The 12,260-nt window shown below is 44.6% G+C and overlaps 1 protein-coding gene and 1 long non-coding RNA gene across 4 annotated transcripts in view; one reads left to right on the top strand and one right to left on the bottom strand.

Moving 5' to 3' along the window:
- Positions 1–12,260, bottom strand: part of LOC140187470 (uncharacterized) — a 50,809-nt gene that overhangs the window by 6,254 nt on the left and 32,295 nt on the right. For all 3 annotated transcript variants that reach the window (XR_011883100.1, XR_011883101.1, XR_011883099.1), the window contains exon 2: positions 8,259–8,350. This is a non-coding gene — a long non-coding RNA (uncharacterized lncRNA). The remainder of the gene's footprint in view (positions 1–8,258; positions 8,351–12,260) is intronic.
- Positions 1–12,260, top strand: part of crk (v-crk avian sarcoma virus CT10 oncogene homolog) — an 88,833-nt gene that overhangs the window by 61,321 nt on the left and 15,252 nt on the right. The window lies entirely within an intron of this gene.

The following is a 12,260-nucleotide window of genomic DNA, read 5'->3' as shown; positions in this document are numbered from 1 at the left end:
GGAAATAATATTGTTCCTCTGCTAGAACTGCCTTCCCCACAGCTTCGTGTGGACTGTAGCTTACCACTACCACCTTGAGGCCAACTGGGGGTAAGTTGCCTACGACATCTATGAGCTATGATTTGAATTAAAGATCTGCCCTTTAAACCCCTTCCACCAATCAGTGACAGAATCTTTACTTACCCCAGCCCCATGTAGTCACCTTTGACTGACATCCCTTGATACATCTATTGAGAGACAATGTAAAGCTGAGCTTGCAGACAGAGTGTCCACAGTGTATTGGGGGGAGTAGGTAAAACAATGACAGAGTGCAGAGGAAGTGTAATGCAGATGGACAGTAAGGTGCAAGGTAGACTGAGGTCGAGAGTATATCTTCTCGTATGAGGAACCATTTAATATTCTGATAACAGTGGCGTAGAGCTGTCCTTGAGCATGGTGGCAACACACACAAAATGCTGGAGGAACTCAGCAGGCCTGGCAGCATCTATGGAAAAGAGTACAGTCGATGTTTCGGGCCGAAACTCTTTGCCGGACTGGAGGAAAAAAGGTGAGTAGTAAGAATACTCTGCTTTTTTTCTCCAGTCCTGCCAAATGGGAGATAAGGCGAGAGGGGAAAAGGGGAGGAGGAATGGTGGGGGGGGGGGGATTACCGGAAGTTCGAGAAATTGATGTTCATGCATGGTGGTACACATTTCTTTCCCCAAATGGAAGTGCGGAGAAGAGAGATTATCCCGGGTGGAGGGGAACTTTGTTTTGGTGCCATCCAGACCCAAGTATATATTGTCTTGTGAAGGCAAAAAATGCTTTACAATATTAATCTTAAAAAGACATAGCTCCAATGTGAAAGTTGCTTTGGATTCTTCCAGTAGAGCAAATGGTTGCTGTCCTCCCAGAAAATAAATTCCTATACAAGACCATAAGACGTAGGAGCACAAGTAGCCCATTTCTCCCATTGAGTCTGCTCTGCCATTCAACATGACTGATTCATCACCCCCTCAATCCCATTCTCCTGCCTTCAGCCTGTAATCCTTGACACCCTTATCAACCTCTGCTTTAAATGTACAGTAGCTTTTTAATCATTTTAAACATCTCTGTTAGATTGCAACTTCTTCATTTTTCGTCCGTTAGCAGTACATGGGTGGAGCAGTAAGAATGGCTCCAGGGCTGTGTTGTGCTGTGTGTGTGAAATGTGGAGATTCTGGGAGAGTGAAGAAACCACACCTGCACCAGGTTCACCAAGCTGCAGCTCAGTAACCTTCCGCTCATTTGGGAAACGAAGTAAGTGTTAGATAGGAGCTACAGGGAGGTAGCTATCCCTAGGCTGGTACCTGGGTGACTGTCAGGAGGGGGAAAATAAATGGGCAGCGGGTACAGAGTACCCCTCCAGCTGTTTCCCTCAATAGTAAGTATACCACTTTGTAAATTGTTGGGCTGGACAACCTACCAGGGAGGCACTGACTCAGAGAAGAAGGAGGGAGAAGAGGACTGCAGTAGTGATTCCATTGTTAGAGGAACAGACATCAGCTTCAGTGGATGTGAAAAAGACACCTGGATGGTATGTTGCCTCCTAGGTGCTAGAGTCTTGGCTGTCTTGGATTGGGTCTGAGGCATTCTAAACAGGGAGGGTGGGCAGCCAGAAGTCTTGGTTCATAACAGCACCAATGACATAGGTAGGAAAAGGGAAGAGGTCCTGAAGAGAGAGTTTAGGGAGTTAGGTAGAAAGCTGAAAAGCTGGATCTCCAGGGTAGTAATCTCTGGATTGCTGCCTGTGCCACATGCCAGTGAGGGTAAGAATCGGACGATTTGCCAGATGAATGTGTGGCTGAGGAACTGGTACAGGAGGGAGCGGTTCAGATTTCTGAATCATTGGGATCTCTCCTGGGGAAGGTGTGACCTGTACAAAAGGGATGGGTTACACCTGAGCCTGAGAGGAGGTTTGCTAGAGCTGTTCAGGAAGCTTTAAACGAATTTGGCAGGAGGATGGGAATCTAACTGACAGTGCTGAGGATGGGTGTGTGTAGTGAGACAAGGAGAGGTCAAGGAAAGGGCAAAACTGCGGTGAATGAGTTGAGGTACAGTGTAAAAGGGGGACAAAATTGAAAAGGACTGAAGGTGGTATATTTGAATATGCACAGTATACAGAATAAGTTAGAGAAACCTGTAGCACAGCTACAGATTGCCAGGTAAGACATTGTGGGCATCACTGAATTGTGGCAGAAAGGTGATAATAGGTGGGAGCTTAACATCTAAAATGCACTTTGTAACAAAAGGACAGGCAAGTAGGCAGAGAGGTGGCATGGCTTTGTTTGTAATAAGTAAATAAAGTCATTAAGTGGTGACAGAATTGGAAGGTGTAGAATTGTTGTGGATAGAGCTAAGGAACTGCAAGGGTTAAAAGACCCTTGGAGCTTTATACAGTACTGCTAGAAAGTCAGTGAGCCCTGTATAGCTTTCTCCATCTCTGCATAAATATGACCTGAAATATGATCAGATTTTCACACGTTCTAAACCTAGATAAAGAGAACTCCCGCAGGATGACAGTCCACCACCTGAAGCTTAATAGAAGATGGATAATGCAACAAGACGATGATCCAAAAGACAAGAGTAAGTCAATAGAATGGTTTAGGAGGAAGAAAATGTGTGTTTTGGAATGGCCAACTCAAGTCTTGACCTTAATCCTAGAGAAATAATGAGAAAGGACCTGAAGCAAGCAGTCATGCAAGGAAGCCCACCCACACCCCAGAGTTGAATCCGTCTTGTAAGGAGGAATAGTTTAAAATTCCTCCAGGCTGATGTGCACGACTGAACAACAGTTACCGAAAACGTTCGATTTAAGTTATTGCTGTACAAGGGGTGGTCACACCAGTTACTGAAAGCAAAGTTTCACATACTTTTTCCAACAAATACATGTCATTCTTCTCGATAAATAAATGAACAAATATAATCTTTCAACGCAAACATGAGGAAATCTGCAGATGCTGGAAATTCAAGCAACACACACAAAAGTTGCTGGTGAACGCAGCAGGCCAGGCAGCATCTCTAGGAAGAGGTACAGTCGACGTTTCAGGCTGAGACCCTTCGTCAGGACTAACTGAAGGAAGAGTTAGTAAGAGATTTGAAAGTTGGAGGGGGAGGGAGAGATCCAAAATGATAGGAGAAGACAGGAGGGGGAGGGATGGAGCCAAGAGCTGGACAGGTGACTGGCAAAAGGGATACGAGGCTGGAGAAGGGAGAGGATCTGTGGGACAGGAGGCCTTGGGAGAAAGGAAAGGGGGAGGGGAGCCCAGAGGGTGGAGAGCAGGCAAGGAGTTATAGTGAGAGGGACAAAGGGAGAAAAAAAAAAGGAAAAAAGGGTGGGGGGATAATAAATAAATAACGGGTGGGGTACGAGGGGGAGGTGGGGCATTAATGGAAGTTTGAAAAGTCAATGTTCATGCCATCAGGTTGGAGGCTACCCAGACGGAATATAAGGTGTTGTTCCTCCAACCTGAGTGTGGCTTCATCTTTACAGTAGAGGAGGCCGTGGACAGACATGTCAGAATGGGAATGGGACGTGGAATTAAAATGTGTGGCCACTGGGAGATCCTGCTTTCTCTGGCGGACAGAGCGTAGGTGTTCAGCGAAACGATCTCCCAGTCTGCATCGGGTCTTGCCAATATATAGAAGGCCACATTGGGAGCACCGGACGCAGTGTATCACCCCAGCCGACTCACAGGTGAAGTGTCGCCTCACCTGGAAGGACTGTCTGGGGCCCTGAGTGGTAGTGAGGGAGGAGGTGTAAGGGCATGTGTAGCACTTGTTCCGCTTACACGGATAAGTGCCAGGAGGGAGATCAGTGGGGAGGGATGGGGGGGGGAACGAATGGACAAGGGAGTCGCATAGGGAGCAATCCCTGCGTAAAGCAGAGAGAGGGGGGAGGGAAAGATGTGCTTAGTGGTCGGATCCCGTTGGAGGTGGCGGAAGTTACGGAGAATTATATGTTGGACCTGGAGGCTGGTGGGGTGGTAGGTGAGGACAAGGGGAACCCTATTCCTCGTGGGGTGGCGGGAGGATGGAGTGAGTGCAGATGTGTGTGAAATGGGGGAGATGCATTTGAGAGCAGAGTTGATGGTGGAGGAAGGGAAGCCCCTTTCTTTAAAAAAGGGAAGACATCTCCTTCGTCCTGGAATAAAAAGCCTCATCTTGAGATCAGATGCGGTGGAGACGGAGGAATTGCGAGAAGGGGATGGCATTTTTGCAAGAGACAGGGTGGGAAGAGGAATAGTCCAGGTAGCTGTGAGAGTCCGTAGGCTTATAGTAGACATCAGTAGATAAGCTCCAGAGACAGAGACAAAAAGATCAAGAAAGGGGAGGGAGGTGTCGGAAATGGACCAGGTAAACTTGAGGGCAGGGTGAAAGTTGGAGGCAAAGTTAACGAAGTCAATATAATTTTTTGTGTTATTTGTTTAATTGTGTTCTCTTTATCTGGACTTAGAACTTACACAAAGATTTGATCAGTTTTTGGTCATATTTATGCAGAAATAGAGAAAATCATACAAGATTCACAAACTTTCTAGCACCACTGTAAAGAACTCCAAACAGTAGTAAAGATATGGTCTAGAAGTTACAACGGGAGATAGAAAATGCATGCCAAAATGGCAATGGTATGATAGTCATGGGTAATTTCAAAATGTAGGTTGATTAGGAAAATCAGTTTGGTGCTGGATTCCAAGAGGCAGAATTTGTAGAATGCCTCCAAAATGGCTTTTAGAGCAGCTCATTGTTGAACCCACTGGAGGATCAGCTATTCTGAGAAGGAGAAGCTAAAGTCAGGTGTATCAGTATTACAGTGGAGTAAAGGGAATTACAGAGACATGAGAGAGCAATTGGCCAAAATTGATTGGAAGGGATCACTAGCAAGGATGATGGCAGATCAGCAATGGCTGCAGTTTCTGGCAGAGAATACTTACATTCCAGAGAAGTAGTATAGGCAGGATGACACAACCATAGCTGACGAGAGAAGTCAAAGCCAACACAAAAGCCAAAAAGAGGGCATATAATGGAGCAAAAAGTAATCAGGAAGTTAGAATATTGGGATGCTTAAAAAAAAACAACAGAAGGAACTAACAGGGTCATAAAGAAGGAAAAGTTGGAATATTAAGGTAAGCTGGCCAATAATATTTAACAGGATACAGAAAGTTTCTTCAGATATATCAAGTGGAAAAGAGAAGCAAGGGTATATGGAAAATGATGCTGGAGAGGAAGTAATGGGAGACATAGAAATAGCAGATGAATTTAATAAGTATTTTGCATCAGTCTTCACTGTGGGAGATGCTAGCAGTATGCTGAAAGTTCGAGAGTGTCAGGGGTCAAAAAGTGTGTGAAGTTGCCATTACTAGGCGGAAGGTGCTTGGGAAACTGAAAGGTCTGAAGGCAGATAAGTAACTTGGACCAGATGGTCTACACTCCAGGGTTCTGAAAGAGGTAGCTAAAGAGATTGTGGAGGTATTAGTACTGATCTTTCAAATACCATTGGATTCTGGAATGGTTCCAGAGGACTGGAAAATTGAAAATATCACTCTGTCCTTTAAAAATGGAGAGACACAGAAGAAAACAAATTATAGTCCAGTTAGTCTGACCTCAATGGTTGCGAAGATGTTGGACTTAATTGTTAAGGATGTGGTTGCAGGGTTCTTGGATGCAGCAGATAAGATAGGCCCAAGACAGCATGGTTTCCTCAAGGGAAAATCTTGCCTGACAAATCTGTTGGAATTCTTAGAAGGAACAGCAAGCGGGATAGATAAAGGAGAATTGGTTGATGTAATATATTTGGATTTTCAGAGAGCCCTTGTCAAAATGCCACACGAGGTAGCTCAACAAGATACGAGCCCATGGTTTTACAGGAAAAATTCTAGCATGGATAGAGCAGTGGCTGGTTGGCAGGAGACAAAGAGTGGGAATAAAGGGAGCCTTTTCTGGCTGGCTGCAGGTGACTGGTAGTGTTCTGCAGGGGTCTGTGTTGGGACCGATTCTTTTGACATTATACTCTATGTCAATTCCTTGGATGGTGGAATTGATGGCTTTGTGATTGTTTGCAGATGAAACGGAGATAGGTGGAGGGGTAGGTAGAATTGAGCAAGGAAGCAAGTTTATTTGCACAGCACTTTTCAAACACAAGGTAACTCAATGTGTTTTACATAGAACAAGATATAAAAATCAAACATCAAATTGCATAAAACATATAAGTGTATAAAATCACAAAAATAGATATGATAAATAGAAGTTACAGTGCAGGAGATTCTAAATAAAAGCTACAGTGAAAAGAAAAGTTTTAAGCCTCCATTTAAAATAGCTTAAAGTTGGGGCAGACTTCAGATCCTCAGGAAGGTTATTCCAGATATGTGGAGCAGAGTAACTAAAAGCTGCTTCACTATGTTTAGTTTTGATCCAGGGGATGACAAGCAGACCCACTCCAGACAACTGAGAGCTCAGGAAGGTTCACAATGCAGCAGAAGATCGGAGATGTATTTTGGCCATAGACCATTCAGTGCTTTATAAACCATTAGTAATATTTTAAAGTCAATCCTCTGATGGGCAGGAAGCCGGTGTAGGGATCTGAGAACTGGAGTGATATGTTCTGCTTTCTTGGTCTTAGTGAGGACTCTAGAGGCACTGTTATGAATGAGCTGCAGCTGTCAGAGGGATTTTTTTTACAGGGACCTGTGAAAACGCCATTACAGTAGTCAAGCCTACTAAAAATAAATGTATGGAAGAGTTTTTCTAGATCTTGCTGAGACATAAGCCCTTTAACTCTCACTGTACTTTTACAATGGTAGTAGGCGGCTTTGTAATTGTCTTAATGTGGCAGTTAAAATTTAAGTCGGAGTCCATCACAACACCAAGGTTTCTGGCTTGCATTGTGGTTTATAATGACAGGGATTCTAAGTGAGCACTAACTCTTTTTGGCACCAGAAATAATTATTTCAGTTTTCTCTTTGTTTAAATGGAGGAAATTTTGGCACATCCAATCAGTGATTTGTTCAATACAGTTTTTTAGTAATCGTATGGGACCATGGTCACTTGGTGACACTGTTATATAAATCTGAGTGTCATCGGTATGATTAAGGCAAGATATCTTGTTGCTTGCCATGATTAAACAGGAGATGCCCTAGTATGGACCCTTAAGGCACTCCGCATGTCATTTTTGTTTGGTCAGGTATGCAGCTACCAATCGATACAAGATTGAAGAAGCAGGGAAACTACAGGACTTAAATGGATTAGGAAAATGGGCATACAAGTGGCAGATGGAATACAGTGTTGGGAAGTGTATGGTCGTGCACTTTGGTAGAAGAAATAAAAGCATATATTATTTTTTTCTAAATGGAGAGATAATTTAAAAATCTTAGGTGCAAAGGGACTTGGGAGACCTTGTGCAGGATTCCTTAAAGGTTAGTATGCGGGTTCAGTCTGTGGTGAGGAAGGCACATGCGATGTTAGCATTCATTTCAAGAGGACTAGTATATAAAGCAAGGATATAATGTGAGGCTTTATAAGGCCCTGGTGAAGCCTCTCTTGGAATATTGTGAGCAGTTTTTGGCACCTTATCCAAGAAAGGATATGCTAACATTGGAGAAGGTTCATGGGAATGGTTCTGGAAATGACAGGGTTATTGTATGAGGTGCATTTGATGGCTCTGGGCCTGTGCTCATTGTAATTTGATAGAATGAAGGGAAATCTCATTGAAACATATTGCATGTTGGAAGGCCTAGATAGAGTGGAGGTAAAGAGGATATTTCCTATAATGGGGGAGTCTAGCACCAGAGGGCAGAGTCTCAGAATAGAAGGATGTCCATTTAGAATGGAGGTAAGGAGGAATTTCTTCAGCCAGAGGGCAGTAAATCTGTGCAATTTGTTGCCACAGGCAGCTGTGCAGACCAGATCCTTGGGTATATTTAAGATAGAGGTTGATAGATTCTTGATTGGTCAGTGCATGAAAGATTAAGGTGAGAAGGTAGGAGAATGGAGTTGAGACGGAAAATGGATTAGCCATGATGAAACAGTGGAGCAGACTCGATGGGCTGAATAGTCTAATTCTGCTCCTATCTCCTATAGTTTTACAGTATCAGTTCTAATGTTCCGCATCCTTCCTGTAATGAAGGGACCAGAACTGAACAGAATACTCCAAAACATGGTCTAACCATGGTTTTATAGAGCTACAATATTACCTCATGGTTCTTGAACTTAATCCCCCGACTATTGAAAGTCAATAAACCACTTACCTTCTTAACCTCCCTATCGTTTTGTGTGGCACTTTGAAGGATCTGTAGACACGGACTCCAAGTTCTCTCTGTTCCTCCACTGGTCTAATTCCCTGGATGGCAGATTTTTTTGAACAGGGAGAGGTTAAACAGACGGGATATGGACTATCTGGAGCTCAGAGGATTGAGATGTGATCTCGGATTCTGATTTAGATTCATTCATTTACTAAGCACATGTACATTGAAACATACAGTGAAATGTATGAACAATCTATACAACCCACGGACGCACTGGGTCAGCCCCCAAGTGTCACTACACATTCTGGCACCAACATAATGTACCCACCATGTTCAGCAAAACGACACAAGCAGTAACAAAACAAAACAACAGCAGAGCAATGCACATATAATACTGGAGGAACTCAGCACATCAGGCAGCATCTATTGAGGGGAATTAATAGTTGACATTTCAGGCTGAGACCCTTCATCAGGACTGGAAAGGTAGGGGAAGACACCTGAGTAAAAATGTTGGGGGAGGGGTAGGAGGGCAGCTGGAAGGTGATAGGCGAAGCCAGGTGGGTGGGAAAGGTAAAGGGCTGGAGAGGAAGGAATCTGATTGCAGAGGAGAGTGGATCATAGGAGAAAGGGAAGGAGGAGGGGACCTAGGGGGAGGTGATAGGCAGATCAGAAGAGATAAGAGGCCAGAATGGGAAATAGAAGAAGAGGGGCGGGCAGCAGAACAAGCCCCTTTCCCACCCACCCATTCACACACAGACCCAGTACATGGCATCTCTGGGCCTCTGGCCACCCATCCTTCGCCCCGGACTCTCAGATATGCAGACTTTGGCCTTTGGAACCGCTGTCCCAGGGGCTTTGACGTTTGAGCCTTGACCACTGGACTCACCAACCTGGGAGATTACCATGCCTTGTCTACGGGGCCTACAACCTCAGTCACTGACTATGTGTTCATCCTCAGCCCTCGTGTCTCCTGTCCAAACAGACCTCTAACCTTGGGACTCGCCGATCTGGGGCTGACCCGGCAACCTTCAGGCTTCATTTTCTGGATTGGACTTTGACTCTAGACTTTGCCAACCTTTGGGTATCGACACCAGGACTTGCCCATCACAGAACAATGACTTCTAAGCCTCAACCTCTGGACTCTCATGGACCTTGACCTTGGGATTCACCAACCTGGGTCCCCCGACCCTTGTGGCTCTTGTCTGCATGGAGCTCCAATCCCGGGACCTGCTGACCTTGGGGTGGGGGTGAGGAGGAGTCACTGTCCCTGGCCACACCATTGACCATGGGATCTCACTAAAGAGTTAACAGGATGGATGAAACTGATGATTTCCTTGGCTGGAGTGCCAGGAACCATTGGTTATTGTCTTTCAAGAATCACTTGATTCTGGCATGGTCCTGGAAGACTGGAAGGTTGCCCATTCTTTCAGAAGGGAGGAAGGCAAAAGAAAGGAAATTATGGACCAGTTAGCCTAACCTCAGTGGTTGGGAAAGTGTTGGAGTCCATTATTAAGGATGACATTTTTGGGGTACTTGGAGACTAATGGTAAAATAAGGCAAGGTCAGCAAAGGGAAATTTGTGAAGGAAAATCTTGCCTGACAAATTTGTTAGAGTTCTTTGAGGAAGTAACAAGCAGGGTGAACAAAAGAGAGACAGTGGAAGGCATTTGATAAGGTGCCACACATGAGGGTGCTTAACAAGATAAAACAGTATGGTGTTACAGGAAAGATACTGGCATGGATAGTGGAATGGCTGACAGGGAGAAGGCAGTGAGTGGGAATAAAGGGAGGCTGCTTTTCTGGTTGGCTGCCATTGACTACTGGTGTTCCTCAGGAGTCAGTATTGGGACCGCTGCTTTTCTTATTGTTTGTCAGTGATTTACATAGTGGAATTGATGGCTTTGTGGCAAAGTTTGCAGATGATATGAAGATAGGTGGAGGGGTAGGTAGTTCTGAGGAAACAATGCGATTGCAACAGGTCTTAGACAAATTGGAAGAATGGGCAAAAAAGTGGCAGATGGAATACAGTGTTGGGAAATGGATGATAATGCATTTTGGTAAAAGGAAAAATAATGCAGACTATTATCTAAATGGGGAGAAGATTCAAACATCAGAGTTGCAGAGGGATTTAGAAATCCTCGTGCAAGACTCCCAGAAGGTTAATTTACAGGTTTGAGTCTGTGGTAATGAAGGCAAATGAAGTTTTGGCATTTATTTCAAGGGCATAGAATATAAAAGCAAACAGATAATGAGATAATGCTGAGGCTCTATAAGACACTGATCAGGCCGCACTTTGAGTATTGTCAACAGTTTTGGGCCCCGTATCTCAGAAAGGATGTGTTATCATTGGAGAGAGTCCCGAGGAGATTCATGAGACGATTCTGGGAATGAAGGGGTTAACATATGAGGAGGGTTTGGCAGCTTTGGGTCTGTACTCATTGCAATTTAGAAGAATGTGAGGGGATCTCATTGAAACCTAATAAATGTTGAAAGGACTAAACACGAGAAATTCTGCAGATGCTGGAAATTCAAGCAACACACATCAAGGTTGCTGGTGAATGCAGCAGGCCAGGCAGCATCTCTAGGAAGAGGTACAGTCGACGTTTCGGGCCGAGACCCTTCATCAGGTTCTTGAACTAGTGTGGATAACTTCACTCACCACAACTCTGAACTGATTCAACAACCTACAGACTAGGACTCAACAACTCATGTTCCCAGTATTATTTATTTTATTTCACAGTTTGTCTTCTCTTGCACATCGGTTGTTTGTCTATGAAATGTACAGTTTCTCATGAATTTTATAGTATTTCTTCTATCCCCTGTAAACGTCTGCAACAAAATGAATCTCAAGGTACTTTGAGAATAAATTTTTCTTTGACTTTGATTTTGGGATAGAGGGGCCCAGAAATGACCTTGTTTTAACACTAGAACAGGACGAAGGACTGAACGGTTTCAGTGGTGTGCAAGATGTTGCATTAAATCTGATTTGCAGCAGTTGCGGCTTGCACTGACCTCTGGTGACTCAGGAAAATGAGAACACGCTTTACCAGGCCCAGTCCAGGCTCTGTATCCCGAGCAATGATCTGGCTTCACCAGGCCCACTCCACAGTCTCTCTAGCCCCAGCAGTGACCTGGCTGAGTGGAGGATGTGGTGCAGACTGCTGTCCTCATGTTGGCCAAGAGGACTTGTTCCTCTTTGTACATTAGCATTGGCAACTGCAGCTTTTGTCATCTGCCTCAGGCTGATTTGTAACTTGCTGTTGGGTATTTTGAACATAAGAAATAGGAGCAGGAGTCGGCCATCGGGCCTGAAGAGACTGTTCTACCATTCAGCAAGATCAATAAGAACTTGGACTCAGCTCTACCTACCTAACTTGCATGCATTACTAAATGACAATAAAAGAGGACTACGTGTCTTCATAATCTAAACTTTTCCCTATAACCCGAATTCACCTGGTATGCAAAAAAATTATCCAACGATGTTAACCAGCTCCACAGTTCAATCCCTGCCCTCCACTGTTTATCCAGACTCTGGACGCTCCCTCTGTGGATTTCCGGTTGGCTGCCAGTTGAGTGCCTGTCTTGATATTCAGTCCAACCCCAGAACAAAAGGCAACATCTCCTGATGTAGGGTCTCAAGCCGGAACATTCACCATCCTTGCGCCTCCACAGATGTTTAACGCCCACCGCAGTCTGCAAAGAGTTTGTGACCGCGTGGGTCTCCTCATGCATTCCAAGGATGTACTGTTTCGGGTTAACAAGCTGTGGAGATGCTATGGCAATACCTGTGGGCTGCCCCTCTCCTCCCCCTCGGACTTTGTTGGTCGTTGATACAAACGATGCATTTCACTATGTTTCGACGTACATGTGACAAATAAAGCTCATCTTTATCTTCACTGATGCATTCCTGTTAATGCCACACACACAGCATTTACTTCCTCTTTTTTCCCCCTTTGAGACTTTGGAAGATTATAGACAACCCATCCAGAGCTCCTTCTCCTGGTC

The sequence above is a fragment of the Mobula birostris genome, chromosome 25 (assembly GCF_030028105.1).
Source record: "Mobula birostris isolate sMobBir1 chromosome 25, sMobBir1.hap1, whole genome shotgun sequence".
In the NCBI taxonomy this organism is placed as follows: Eukaryota; Metazoa; Chordata; class Chondrichthyes; order Myliobatiformes; family Myliobatidae; genus Mobula; species Mobula birostris.
The sequence above is the reverse complement of the archived record's forward strand: the minus strand, read 5'-3'. Positions and strand labels throughout refer to the sequence as shown.